Here is a 14,157-nt window from a genome sequence, read left to right as displayed (position 1 = left end):
AATGGTCTTGTGGTTAGTGCAAAAGACTAGTAATAAGGAGGTGAGGTTTTATATTCATCTCTCTGCCACAGGTTTCCTGCATGACCCTGAATATTAGAAAGTCAAACTGGATGAGGTAGTATCTTTTATTGGTTCAATAAAACCAATAAAAATATTATCTCACCCAGCATGTCTCTCTAATATCCCGTGACCAACACGGCTACAACACCACTGCATATGACCTCAAATACGTCACTAACGGCTAGACCAGAGGTAGGCAACCTATGGCACAGGTGCTCAAGGTGGCACGCAAGCTGATTTTCAGTGGCACTCACGCTGCCCAGATCCTGGTCACCAGTCTGCGGGGGCTCTGCATTTTAATTTAATCTTAAATGAAACTTCTTACACATTTTAAAAACCTTATTTATTTTACACACAACAATGGTTTAGTTATATATTATAGCCTTATAGAAAGAGACCTTCTAAAAATGTTGAAATGTATTACTGGCATGCGAAACCTTAAATTCAAGTGAATGAATGAAGACTCGGCACAGCACTTCTAAAAGGTTGCCGACCCCTGGGCTAGACTGTGGCAAAGAATGTGTGGTGAAGACTCCCTCTGCAGGGGGAAGTATAGCTGCTGTATAGTTCTCAACTCCTTTCTAGAGTGCTGTGTCAACTGTACTCCCTGATTGCAAAGACTCCCATTATTCACAACCCACGTACAGATGAAGGGGGCATGATATGTTTCTCCTTTGTGTGTTCATACAGGGCAGTGAACAATATTATTTGCTTAAATTTCCCTATCTGTAAAATGGTACTAATCACAGGGGTGGCATAAAGGATTAATTCATAAGTCACTTTGGAGATTCTCACATCTGATGGAAGATGACCAAATTGTTGCTCCTGTATACAAATCAGAAACTATTTTAAAGGTCAATACCTCTAGGGGTCCAGAAGGAATATTCTCCTACCTAAAACACTACTCAAGCACCACATACACCATTGTTCCCACATCACTCGTCTCCCTTCCCCCCATACTTTCCATTAGAGAGACTTGCACTGGCCATTGTAGGCAGGATAGCAAAAAAGATGGGACTGACAGTGTGATATAGCCATTCCATGACCCTACTTAAAGTGAAGCCAGATATGGAATTTCTATAGAGATGTTGTTCTCAATTTAGCTATTTCTGACTCTACCAATTTTAACTATCAAGTCATAAACATGCCTGATCTTGCTTTAGACTGTGCCAGCATTCCAGGCACTTATACAACACTCTACTCTTTTCTGTCTACATACATTGCTACACCAATTTTCTCAGACGGGGGGGGGGAATCAGTATTTTCCCTTTTTCAATTTTTTTTTGGGGGGTGGGGAGGGAGAAGAGAGATTAAGAAATGACATATACAGTTCCTAGGTTTTCCTCTTCCCAATTTTCTGTGTCTTCACGAATCCATTGACATGACACTGCACGATGTACCAATGTTCTAAATTGGTGCCACTTGCGCATATAATACACCAAAAAAACAAAAACCCACAGACCAAATGTACATATAGTTGATTTGAGCCTAATTTAAGCACTGACGCCATACATCCTTTCTTAATTCCCTTAGGGATCCAAAGACTAAATCCCATAGAGTTTTACAGCCATGTTCTGCAGATTCCTCAGTATGGAGGAAAAAAATATAATTAGAAAACCTCTTAGACAAGAAAACAGTGAAATATCCAGCAATAAACCATTTAGCCAAACAAACACTAAGTTTATATTTAACTGCCACACTAAATTAAAAAAAAAAAGTTTAAAATTCAAAATGACCTCGACAAATTGGAAGAGTTAGGGGGAGCCCACCATTTGGCCAGCAACTCAGTCCCATGAGTGGCTGTGGCAGGGTCTGCACCCAGTTTCAAAGGGATGCTGAAAGCCTCTATTACACCCTCTTTGGCTTGGACTGTCTTAGAATTCCAGTCCCTGGAAATGTTTAAAGCAGAGCAATTGCCATTTTCTTTTATGCTTTTTCTCCTCAGTGGGTGACTAACTAAGGAAAGATGATGATCCTGTGGCTTTCCAAAGGCAACCCTGTGCCAACATGAGGCTTTCCCTTGGTTGTAAAAACAGCAAACAGCCCTTTCAATGGAATCTGGCAGAGAATAGGAACAGGACAAGCATTTCTCACCCTGGTCGTTTTACTGAGGGGTCTACCATTTTTGAGTCTGCCTGCCCCCTTAGGAAAGCTGTAACAGCACCTCAGAGAAAAAACACAACTACCCCATAATCACAATTTGAAGCCAAATTAATCAGACGCTGCTCAAAATTGAGCTGTAGGCAAAGAAAAGAAATTTTGAAGGGAGGAGGCAAGGTTTCCTTGTCCTAAGGATAGGTCTGCTATCTCCTTTGCTAGTCTGGAGGGAGAGAGAACCATCTGGCTTTCCACTGGAAGGAAATCAGCCTTTTCCTCCTAGTGTTAACAAGTCTTCTCCTGCAAAGCTGCCAGAGTGACTGAAGGCCTACTGTTAGAATCTGTGGGACTACATCATAAAAATATTTAAGACAACAAACCAAAACACTCAGGACAAATTTATGGAAGAGAATTGTACTGCTGGTCCATAAATCAATAATAAAAGTGAAGTCAACAGCTCAGATTGCATCATATTCTATTAACTAAACACTTCCTTAAGCTCAACTCTAAATAAGTCTATTACCGTGCTACTCATTACAAAAATTCAACATGACTGCAATAGTGCTGGGGCAGGGTTAAGTTTGTGATTATTGTTTCACCACAAATGGTTTGCATGGCAGTGCAATCTAAACATTACATTTTTTATTTAAAAAAAACAAAACACCATCCACTACTGTATAAAGTTAATTAACAGCACAGATTTACCTGCAACCTAGATTTCATTAAGGTAAGGTTTTATATAAGGGATAGCGTGATAAACAAACATCTACATGTTTCAACAACTAGCGCCTTCAGGAACTCCCTTAGGATAGAGAGAAGGAAAACAAAGAAAGGGCCAGGACTACGATTTACCGGAGAGTTAGACGACACCTATGGAAGACAACAACAACTGGCCTTCAAAACCCTGAATAAAGAGACCACCCCTTGTTTTACTGCTCCAGTGACAAACTCCACTGCTGCTTTTTGGTGTGTAAAAGACCAGCTTGGATGAATGAACAGTTCTTGGATTTGCCTTCAGTTCACACACAAGTCTTTGGAATAAAGGAAGACCTGAAAACCCAATGAGTTGTCATGAAGTAAAATAAATGGATGTTAGGCAAGCAGCACCTCAATCTGGCAGACTAGCTGGTCCAGTCTGAGTAACAGATAGGTCAGTGGGACTCCACAGTACATATCAGATCCGCAGAAACAGGAATTTAGACATACATCTTTATGGCGATGGCAAAGATAGCAGGAGTTTTCTGTTAAACTGAAAAGTAGGTTACAAGAACACTTGAAGTATTGTCATATGCAATTATCTAAGGCAGAGGTGGGCAAACTATGGCCCACGGGCCACATCCAGCCCAAGGAACCATCCTGCCCAGCCCCTGAGCTCCCGGCCTGGGGGGCTAGCCCCCAGCCCCTCCCTTGCTGTTCCCCCTCCCCCGCAACCTCAGCTTGGGCTGTGAGCTCCTAAGGCAGCACAGCTGCAGAGCCATGGCCTGACCTGGTGCTCTGTGCTGCACACTGCGTGGCTGGTTCCTGCTGGGCGGCGCGGCTGCCTGACCCGGTGCTCTGTACTGTGCGGTGCGTGGCTGGCTCCTGCTGGGCAGCGCGGCTGCCTGTCCTGGTGCACTGGGTGGCATGGCTTTAATGCCACCAGCCACTGGTGCTCCAGGCAGCACGGTAAGGGGGCATGAAATAGGAGGGTTGGATAGAGGGCAGGTGAGTTCAGGGGGTGTGGATGGCGGGAACAGGAAGGTTGAAGGGGGGCAGGGATCCCGGGAGGGCAGTCAGGAAGGAGATGGGGAGTTGGATGGGGCGGCGGGGGGCAGTCAGGGATAGGAGTTCTGGGGACAGACAGGGAGAAGGGGGAGTTGGATGGAGCAGCGGTCCCGGGGGGGCCATCAGGGAGCGAAAAGCAGGGGGGTTGGGTAGGGGGCATGGGCTGGGTCACACCTGGCTTTTTAGGGGGGCACAGCTTCCCCTAGTCAGCGCTCCACACAATTTCGGAAACCCCCAATGTGGCCCTCGGAAACCCCAAAGTTTGCCCGCCCCTGATCTAAGGAGTCACAGAATTTTAAGAGGAAAGAAAAGCATATGAGTAAGAATTCATGCTCCCATAGGAGTAAATCCACTAGCAAATCTGGACTAGATCCAGCAGGCCTGCACATATATACAGGTTTAAACTTATTTTACAATGTTTTCTACAGCACTTTCCTTTCCCTCACACCCAAACTGGTCAACTTCATTGATATGATTGCCTCTCCAGTGTTTTGCTAAACAGACTGTATGCAATACACTCCACAAGCCTTTTTTGTTTTTAAAAAAACCTATTCAAACAAACTTACAAAAGCCACTGATACACAATCTAAGAATCCTGCATTTAAAAAAAATTAATTAAAATAAAAAGTCATGGCCAACAAACTCAAATCATCAAAGTAGTATAGTTTTCTGTTCAAAGATATCTGAGTTTATCGTGGTATAATTTAAAAGTTCAACTACAAGTTTTCCTAGCTGTCATGAAGCACAGTACTGCAATAATTTATATTGCTCTGTATTTTCAAATGTAACAAAAGCAGATAAAAATGTATGCTTAGAGGTCAAATAAGCACTTCCATTTTCAAACCACCTCTCTCACTGAGTGAAAGGGCCTATACAAGAACACTTGGGCATTATGTAAAAATCCAGGAGCATCATCCAGGAACATGGTTCCTCCTACAGGAAAAATCAGCAAACACAAATATGATATGGGAAGTTTTCAGACATATGGAGAACAATGCACATCAGAAGTGGTCAGTTTTTTGTTAAGGTTTTTAAAAAATGAGTATTTCCACTTGTTCCCTAGGCTACAGTTAGAGTCTAATATTTTTAGTAACACATGAGATTGCTTTTGCTGAACTGCAGAGATACACAATTAGAAAAATAAATCTTGCTAGACAGTTATCTTCATAAGAGCTCTGACAGTTCAAACAAATTCTATCCACAGTTGGGATGTCAAGGTGCCTACATTGTAAGAGAAATAAACAAAACAAAAAAAATAGCAAAGTTTAAGGTTGCAAAGTCAAGCTCTCAAGTTAGGAAATGCCAGAATTAAGGTTGCCCATGCAGTCTTAATTCTGTCCCCTTATGCATATGCATGACGACGGTCCAGTTACACGCACACACAGTACTCCCCGCAATCTTGTCAGACCCCTGCCTCATTTTAATGCTTGTCAAGGATGCCAAACTGACAACCCTGTCAATCAGGAGTTTGGTGGCAGTGCATAGGAGAGATCTCCAATACTGCAATCTCCTTTTATTTTCTTTGGTAACTATCTCTGACCTTTTGTGCCTACCACTTATATTCACTTAAAATCTATCTTTCTGTAATTAATAAACCTGTTTTACATTTTACCTAAAACGGTGTGTTTTGGTTGAAGTGCTTGGGAAATCTCAGTTCACTTTACAAAGGCTAGTGCAGGGGTGGCTTACCTGAGCCTGAGAAGTAGCCAGAATTTATCAGTGCACATTGCCAAAGAGCCATAGTAATACGTCAGCAGCCCCCCATCAGTTCCTCGCCCCCCATGCTTCCCACCTACCAGCAGCCCTGCCGATCAGCGCCTCCTGCTCCCTCCCTGCACCTCCCCATCAGCTGTTTCGTGGCATGCAGGAGGATCGGCGGAGGGGGCAGGAAGGGGTGGAGAGGGGGCAAGGCCAGGGGTTGAGCAGTGAACACCCCCTGGCACATTGGAAAGTTGGCGCCTGTAGCTCCAGCCCCGGAGTCGGTGACCATACAAGGAGCCGCATATTAACTTCTGAAGAGCCACATGTGGCTCCGGAGCCACATGTTGGTCACTCCTGGGCTAGTGTGTCTTGGGGTGACCAGATGTCCCAATTTTATTGAGTCAGTCCCAATTTTTGAGTCATTTTCTTGTTGTATTACCCCCCACCTCCGTCCCGATTTTTCACATTTGCTGTGTGGTCACCCTAGTGTGTCTCCACTCCACATCGAGGAAGGGGCAGACTGAGTAATGAACTTATTTCTGACCAGAGCAAGGTGATATATTCCTGGGGTGCAAAGGTGGGGTCCTGGAAGATTTGCTGGTGCCTTTCTCTGTGTGATTCATGAGCAGCTCCGGGAGCATTCAAACAATGTATCTAGGTGTGGGGCTCCACCTGCTGTTGTGCTAGGTGATAACAGCACCTGGAGGGGTTTGCTGCTTGTCACTAGCAAAGCACAAAAAGACAGCCCACGCTAGAGAGTTAAGGGGGCACAGCAGTACCCCAGTTTCAGGTTGTACCCCAGGGATCCCATCGCAGTCTGTTTTGGGGTAAAACAAATTACTAACGCCAGAGTGCAAATGAAACATTTTCTCTAATGTTTGTCCTTAGGTTTACTACAAAAAACTCCATCTCTGGCTTAGTTTTAGAATTAAAATTCAAAATTATCTGGACAAACTGGAGAAATGGTATGAAGTGAATAGGATGAAATTCAATGAGGACAAACAAAGTACTCCACTTAGGAAGGAATAATCAGTTGCACACATACAAAATGGGAAACGACTGCCCAGGCAGGAGTACTGCGGAAAGGGATCTGGGGGTCATAGTAGATCACATGCTAAATACGAGTCAACAGTGTAATGTTGCTGCAAAAAAAAGCAAACATCATTCTGGAACGTATTAGCAAGAGTATTGTAAGCAAGACAGGAGAAGTAATTCTTCCGCTCTGATTAGGTCTCAACTGGAATATTGTGTCCAGCTCTGGGTGTCACATTTCAGGAAAAATGTGGACAAACTGGAGAAAGTCCAGAGAAGAGCAACAAAAATGATTAAAGGTCCAGAAAACATTACCCATAGGGAAGATTATTGGGGTTGATTAGTCTGGAGAAAAGAAGACTGAGAGGGAACATGTAACAATCTTTTATGTACTTGAAAACTGTTATCAAGGAGGAGGGAGAAAAATTGTTGTTCTTAACCTCTGAGGACAGGACAAGAAGCAATGGGCTAAAATTGCAGCAAGGGTCGTTTAGGCTGGGCATTAGGAAAAACTTTCTAACTGTCAGGGTGGTTAATCACTGGAATAAATTGCCTAGGGAGGAGGTTGTGGAATCTCCACCATTGGTGATTTTAAAGAGCAGGTTAGACAAACACCTAACAGGGATGGTCTAGATAATACTTAGTCCTGCTTTGAGTGCACAGGAGTGGACTAGATGACCTCTTGAGGTCCCTTCCAATTCTAGTTCCTGGTACTGCCTGGAGAAAAATGCTTTATTTTTTTAAAAACAAGTGTGAATTTAATGTTAATGTTGACATTACTACAGTGCCAGGCTAGACAAACTTAAGCAAACTAATTATCTTTGTAAAGATTATGATAGAAAAATTAATAGTTAATAAAAAACTATATGACACAAAGGAAATAAAAACACTCAAAATAAGCAATAGTTTTATACCATCTCCCACTTCAGCTGTTAGCACATAACAAAATTCTGCAAACCTAAAATTTACAAGTTTCCACTTACAGTGGAAGAGGTTGAGGATGCAAACAACAAACTAACCTATCACTTCCTTCAAGTAAAATTTTAGTCTACACTACAACGTGAACTTTCAAACAGAAGCTGTAAAGCTTCACACTCCCACCACTGCAGAAAAGCTATGCCATCACCAAACGGACCTCTTCTCTAACAACTAGATGATTAATATTTACACTCATATCTTACCATTGTAGAGTTTCAGTCCTCAAGGACAGAGGCAGGGTAAACATAGTTGAAGATTCTCAAGATACTTATTATCTATTCACATTGTCCTTCAGAGTTTCAGATTAAATTCTGCAAAACTAAACTAAAAGGAAACATTCCTGATAGATGAAAAACAAAAAGAAAACTGCAAAATGGAGATGCAAATATATTGGGCTCCCCAAGCAAAGAGGACCATTACAAGCCTCACCTGCTACTGTATAACAGAATTACAAACCACAGTACACCCTCGCTATAATGCCCTTCATAATAATGAACTTTCCGCTATAATGAACCCCTTCCCCAGATCCCACCTCAAGCCCCATAGCTGAGGCTGGAGGAGTTGTCAGTGCCCCACTCCCACCACCAGCAGGGCTCTTTCACTATAACAAACTCCTGGCTATAATGAACAAATGGCTTGGATCCTGACACGTTTGTTATAGCACGGGTGTACTGCACACTAGATAGGCATTGGTCAATACAGCTTTGCAAAATTGCCCTGAACACCCAAGCAAAATGTCATTACTTTATTATTATCTTCAATCATCTTGAAAGATAATGGGCAAGCAGATCTTATGCCTGAGCTGATCTGGGTTTTGTTAGGATGAATCAGACTCAACATGAAAGTCCAGGTCATGCATATGGTGGAATCATCTCTACGAGAGCAGTGAAGGGCAATAAGTCATAGCAGTTTCTCCATTTTGATCTATTCTCAATCAATACTACCAAAACCACAGAAGGAAGTAAATAAATTTCTGCTGAACTAAACAGAGAAGATTTAAGGGTTCTTAATGAGTTGTTTGCACTGAATAATTATTAAATCAAATGTATGAAGCATAATATACCATGCAAGTGAGAAATGCTAAGCACAGGAAATCAGATCAGGTTGCTGCACTTGTTTTCACCACAAAGTAAGCCACAAATATAAGTGAATCTTTGTGTTTCAGCGTTTAAATTACCTTGTGTAAAGTATTGCCATCATAATAATTTATAACTAAAATAATTCAACCAAGACAAACATTAGCTGAATTTTATCAGTCATATTTTTCTGCGAACTTAAGAATTTCACTATCAATGCATATTTTAAGGAACAGAACAGAAAAGTGAAACCTACGGTCATAGTAGTATCTGTGTGTGGCCATACTTCATGCTTACTGAGACTGTCCATTTCCTGAACTTCCAAATTAGAAACGAACTTAGGGAAAAAAACTTCTCTGCCACTAGTAGCAACTTTATTATTAAAAACAATAAAAAATAACTTTACTTTTTGCCACTGAAGCTTTCTGGTTTTGCATTCATTTCTCTAAGGTGGTGGCAGGGGCTGAAATTAGACTGTTTGCTATCACTTTTATTAAGGCGATGTCTACACAGGGAGGTTTTCAGTTATGCAGGCATAATCCCCCTGTGTGGACACACTTGTTCTGGTAAAAGAGTGGCTTTTTTCAATTTAGCTTTATGATGCTTGGGAACAGGTTTAAGATCATCCAAAAATACAATATTATACAGAAATAAGAGTGTCTGTACACGGCAGGGTTATACCGAAATTTTTTTTTTTTTTTTTTTTTTTAAAAACACATGTAGACAAGGCCTTTGTCAATTTAACTTTTAAGCTTTTATGCACAAGAATACTGTTTGGAATCATGGCACCCTGCAGCAAATGCTTAGACAGCCAACTCAAATTTTTAAGAACTTTGTGATAGTAGATGAAATATTCTCAGGCAAGTAACATTTAAGATAATTTTAACTAAAAGGTTAGATACAAATTGGCTCGTTAGTTTCTTTATGTTTTACCTTGTTATTGTCTTCCTGTTCATGCGGGCCTTATAACCAGCTATGTGGAAAATGTGGTTATAAAGCACAAAAACTGTCAGAGGAACTCAGAAGCAGAGTAGTATCAAAGCTACTTTTTTAATTTTTTTTAAAAAACAACCTAACTAGAGTTCTATCCCTTTACATAGAAGAGTCTTCATCTAATTAAAAATTTGTGAAAATATTTCTATTCATATTAGGTTTTGCAACATTTTATTTACAAAATCTAATTTTCTGAAGTCTAGGTCAGTGGTTCTCAACCTTTTTTCATTCACAGGTCCCTAAAATAATTTGATTGGAGGTGCAGACCCCTTTGGCAATCTACTGTTTGTATATATAGGTGAATTCTTTTCAGTCAAAGCCCTTCACGGACCCCTTTGACATAGTCCGCAGACCCCCAAAGGTCCACGGACCACAGATTGAGAAAACACTGGTCTAGTTGACAGTGTTCCTCTAGTCATTTAAAGGTGATGCTAATTCCTTCTAGTGGGCTGCTCTGGAGAATCAGATAAATGAGAGAATTCACCTCTCTAATATGAAAGATGTCTGGGACATGTAGAGCCATCCATACATGTTAACTAGCAAAAGCCCATATCCTGCTAATATTTATGCACATGATTAACTTCATGCAGACTTCAATGAGAGTACTCACACATGCTAAGTTAAGCACATGCTTAAGCATTTGCAGGATCAGGACTCAAGTATGTATGCAACTATGTAGCAGAAAAACTTGCTTCAACACAGCAATATATATTTGCTCTCTTCTGACTGCTGAAGCAATACGTCTTATCTAGGTCCTCTATATCACATCTTCATACAACAGGTCTCTTTTTCTGTAGCCTCGACTACTGCAACTTTGCCATCCTCAAGTCAATTCAAAATGCTGCTGCCAAAGTCTTCACACTTCATCATTTCACTCATATTATACACCCATTTGTTGGTCCACTAGATTCCCCCCTCTCTGTAGCATCAAAAGTGCTTATCATCATGACTTTAAGGGACATTCATAGTTGAAACCAGGCCTATTACCAGAGCCACTATCTTACCTCACCATCTCTGACACTCTTTACTATATCAGTCAGCTTCTCCCACAAACATCTCTGTACAGTAACGCCTCACTTATAGTCGTCCTGGTTAACATTTCGTTATTACATTGCTGATCAGTTATGGAACATGCTAGTTTAAAGTTGTGCAATGCTCCTTTCTAATGTTGTTTGGCAGCCACCTGCTTTGTCCACTGCTTTCAGGAAGAGCAGCCCGTTGCAGCTAGCTGGTGAGGGCTTGGAACCAGAGTGGACCGGCAGCCCCCCCATCAGCTCCCCGCTCCCCTAAGTTCCCTGTGCAGCAGCCGCCCGGCAGGCTATCAGTTGCCTGCAGTTCAGCTGTCCCTCCCTCCCCACTACCATGTGCGGCTCCTGCCCTCTGCCTTGGAGCTGCTCCCAGAGACTCCTGCTTGCTGTGCAGGAGGGGGACGGGACTAATGTTAGGGTGTTCTCCTGCACCCTGCTTACTCCCAGGCAGGGAACACCAACCGAGAGAGACAGAGAGCGCTTGGGGCAGCAGCTGCGGTCTCAACTTCCTGATCCACTTAAAAAGACAGTGCACTTAAAAGAGTGGGTCAGCTTACTTAAAGGGGCAATGTGCCTCTTTCTCTCTCCCCCACACACAAAGTGTCTGTCTCTGTCTGCTATGCTGTCTCCCCTCCCTCGTGTTCGTGCTGCCTTGTGTGAGAGGCTACATTAACAACGTGTTAACCCTTGAGGGCTCAGCCGAGTACTAGTTCATCATTCAGCAGCAAGGCATCCTCTGGGAAATATCCCTCCCTCTTCCACCCTCTAACTTCACCACCTTAACCAAGCTTCACAATCATCATAGCTGTGAACAGTATTGTTTGTTTAAAACGTATTTTGTGTGCGTGTGTGTGTGTGTGTGTGTGTGTATCTATATAATATATAGTTTTTTGTCTGGTGAAAATTTTTTCCCTGGAACCTAACCCCCCCATTTACATTAATTCTTATGGGGAAATTGGATTCACTTAACATAGCTTCGCTTAAAGTCACATTTTTCAGGAACATAACTACAACATTAAGTGAGAAGTTACTGTACTTCCCTGACACTCCCATGTCTGGCACAAATTCCCCCTACAAATTTGAAAAGTAGCTAATTTAGCCTCCACCAAATCTCTCCTCAAGACTCAATTTTAACCATGACATCCGCAAAACAGTGCCTGCAGAAACGCTACAAGCTGATGACAGGTAGGCAAGTGGAAAGCTAATCTAAGGCCGTGTCTATATATACAGTACGGCAGCTATACCAATACAGCCGTGCCACTTTGATGCGTTTGGTGAAGACATTTTATGCCAACAGGAGCTCTCCAATCGGCATAATAAAACCACCTCCACAAACAGCAGAAGCTATGTCAGGGGGAGGAGTTCTCCCACCAACATAGTGCTGTACACACAAGTGCTTATGTCAGTGTTATTTATGTCGCTCAGGTGTGTTTTTCACACACCTGAGCGACATAAATTATGTTGACATAGTCTGGAGTGTAGACATAGCCTAAGTGAAAACATTCCTCCTTTGCCATCTTGTCCTCGCACCTGTTTGTCCTGAGTTGTCATTGCCTCAATGGTAAGCTCTATAGAGCAGGACCTGTGTTTTTACCACATATTTCTACAGTGTCTAACCTCTGGCTGCTACTGCAACACAAGACCATAAGAATGACAATAGTGGGTCAAACCAAAGGTCCATCCAGCCCAGTATCCTATCTTCCGACAGCGGCCAGTGCCAGGGGAATGAACAGAACAGGTGATCATCAAGTGAACCAGCCCATCACACATTTCCAGCTTCTGGCAAAACAGAGGCTAGGGACACCAGCCCTGTCCATCCTGGTTAACAGCCACTGATGGACCTATCCTCCATGAATTTATCTAGCTCTTTTTTGAACCCTGGTATACTCTTGGCCTGCACAACATCCTCTGGCAAGGAGTTCTAGAGGTTGACTGTGCTCTGTGTGAAAAAACACTTGTTTGTTTTAAACCTGCTGCCTATTAATTTCACTTGGTGACCCCTAGTTCTTGTGTTATGAGGAGTAAATAACACTTCCTTATTTACTTTCTCCACACCAGTCATGATTTTAATAGACCTCTATCATATCCCCCCTTAGTATCTCTTCCAAGCTGAAAAGTCCCAATTTTATTTCTCTCTCCTTGCATGGCAGCTGTTACATACCTCTAATAATTTTGTTGCCCTTTTCTGAACCTTTTCCAATTCCAATGTACCTTTTATGAGAGGGGGTGACCACATCTGCACTCAGTATTCAAGATGTGGGTGTACCAAGGATTTACATAAAGGCAATATGAAACTTTGTTTTATTATCTGTTCCTTTCTTAATGATTCCCAATATTCTGTTCACCTTTTTGACTGCCAAGTGCATGTTTTCAGAAAACTATCCACGACTGCAAGATGTCTCTTGAGTGGACCCCATCAGCATTACTTTGCATTTATCAACACAAATACACAATTTAAAAACAAGATTTTTTTTTAAAAAAAACTTTCTTTACTAAGGAACTAAGAAAACCCATATTACCAGTTATGATGAAGTCCCCCATGAGGTTTAGCATCACAAAACAAGCTTGAGGATAAAATAAGTGTCAGAGGTCTCACTGGAAACAGTTTTATGGATAACAACTGGCGGTGTCAGCTACTAAAAGTTGTATTTCTGGCTGGACGGACACATGGGACAAAGAGCCTCCAACTAAACCAGGGGTCGGCAACCTTTCAGAAGTGCTGTGCTGAGTCTCCATTTATTCACTCTAATTTAAGGTTTCGCGTGCCACTAATACATCTTAACGGTTTTCGAAGGTCTCTTTCTACAAGTCTCTGATATAAAACTAAACTATTGTTGTATGTAAAGTAAATAAGGTTTTTAAAATGTTTAAGAAACTTCATTTAAAATTAAATTAAAATGCAGAGCCCCCCGGACTGGTGGCCAGGACCCTGGCAGCGTGAATGCCACTGAAAAGCAGCTCGCGTGCCGCCTTTGGCACACGTGCCATAGGCTGCCTACCCCTGAACTAAAGTAAAAGCAGTATAAAGACATAGGGTTAAATGACAACCTTTACGGCCCTGGGACTTGATCCCAAAAGTTCCTGAGCACCTGACGCTCGTCCCCCCGGGGAGGGCTCTCAGCAGCTTTCAGGACCAAGCCTTGGCCGGGGCGGTGGGGGAAAAGCCAATCTCCCCCCCCCCGTCCAGAAACTCCAGGCCCCCGAGCAGGCGCGAGCGCTGACGATTCCCCCCCGCCCCGCTGCGGAGAGCCGCACGGCGCGCTGGGGGGAACCCCCCACATCCAGCGCCTTCCCGGGGCTCGGGCCACGTGTTACCCCACCCGCGCCGCGCCATGGCGGGGGGGGGGGGGCAGCCGGGCCCCAGCAGCCGCGGGTTGCGGGGCCGCGCGGGGCCGAGGCCTGGCGCCCGGCTGGCGGGCCGCGCACAC

General features: G+C 43.0%; 1 protein-coding gene across 1 annotated transcript in view; it reads right to left on the bottom strand.

The window, feature by feature from the left end:
- The window catches only part of CNOT6L (CCR4-NOT transcription complex subunit 6 like), a 67,311-nt gene that overhangs the window by 52,881 nt on the left and 273 nt on the right, over positions 1-14,157 (bottom strand). The gene's annotated exons all lie outside the window — the stretch shown is intronic.

This window comes from Gopherus evgoodei, chromosome 5 (assembly GCF_007399415.2).
Source record: "Gopherus evgoodei ecotype Sinaloan lineage chromosome 5, rGopEvg1_v1.p, whole genome shotgun sequence".
Lineage (NCBI taxonomy): Eukaryota > Metazoa > Chordata > Testudines > Testudinidae > Gopherus > Gopherus evgoodei.
Note: the sequence above shows the minus strand (reverse complement) of the source record. Positions and strands in the feature narration are given on the sequence as shown.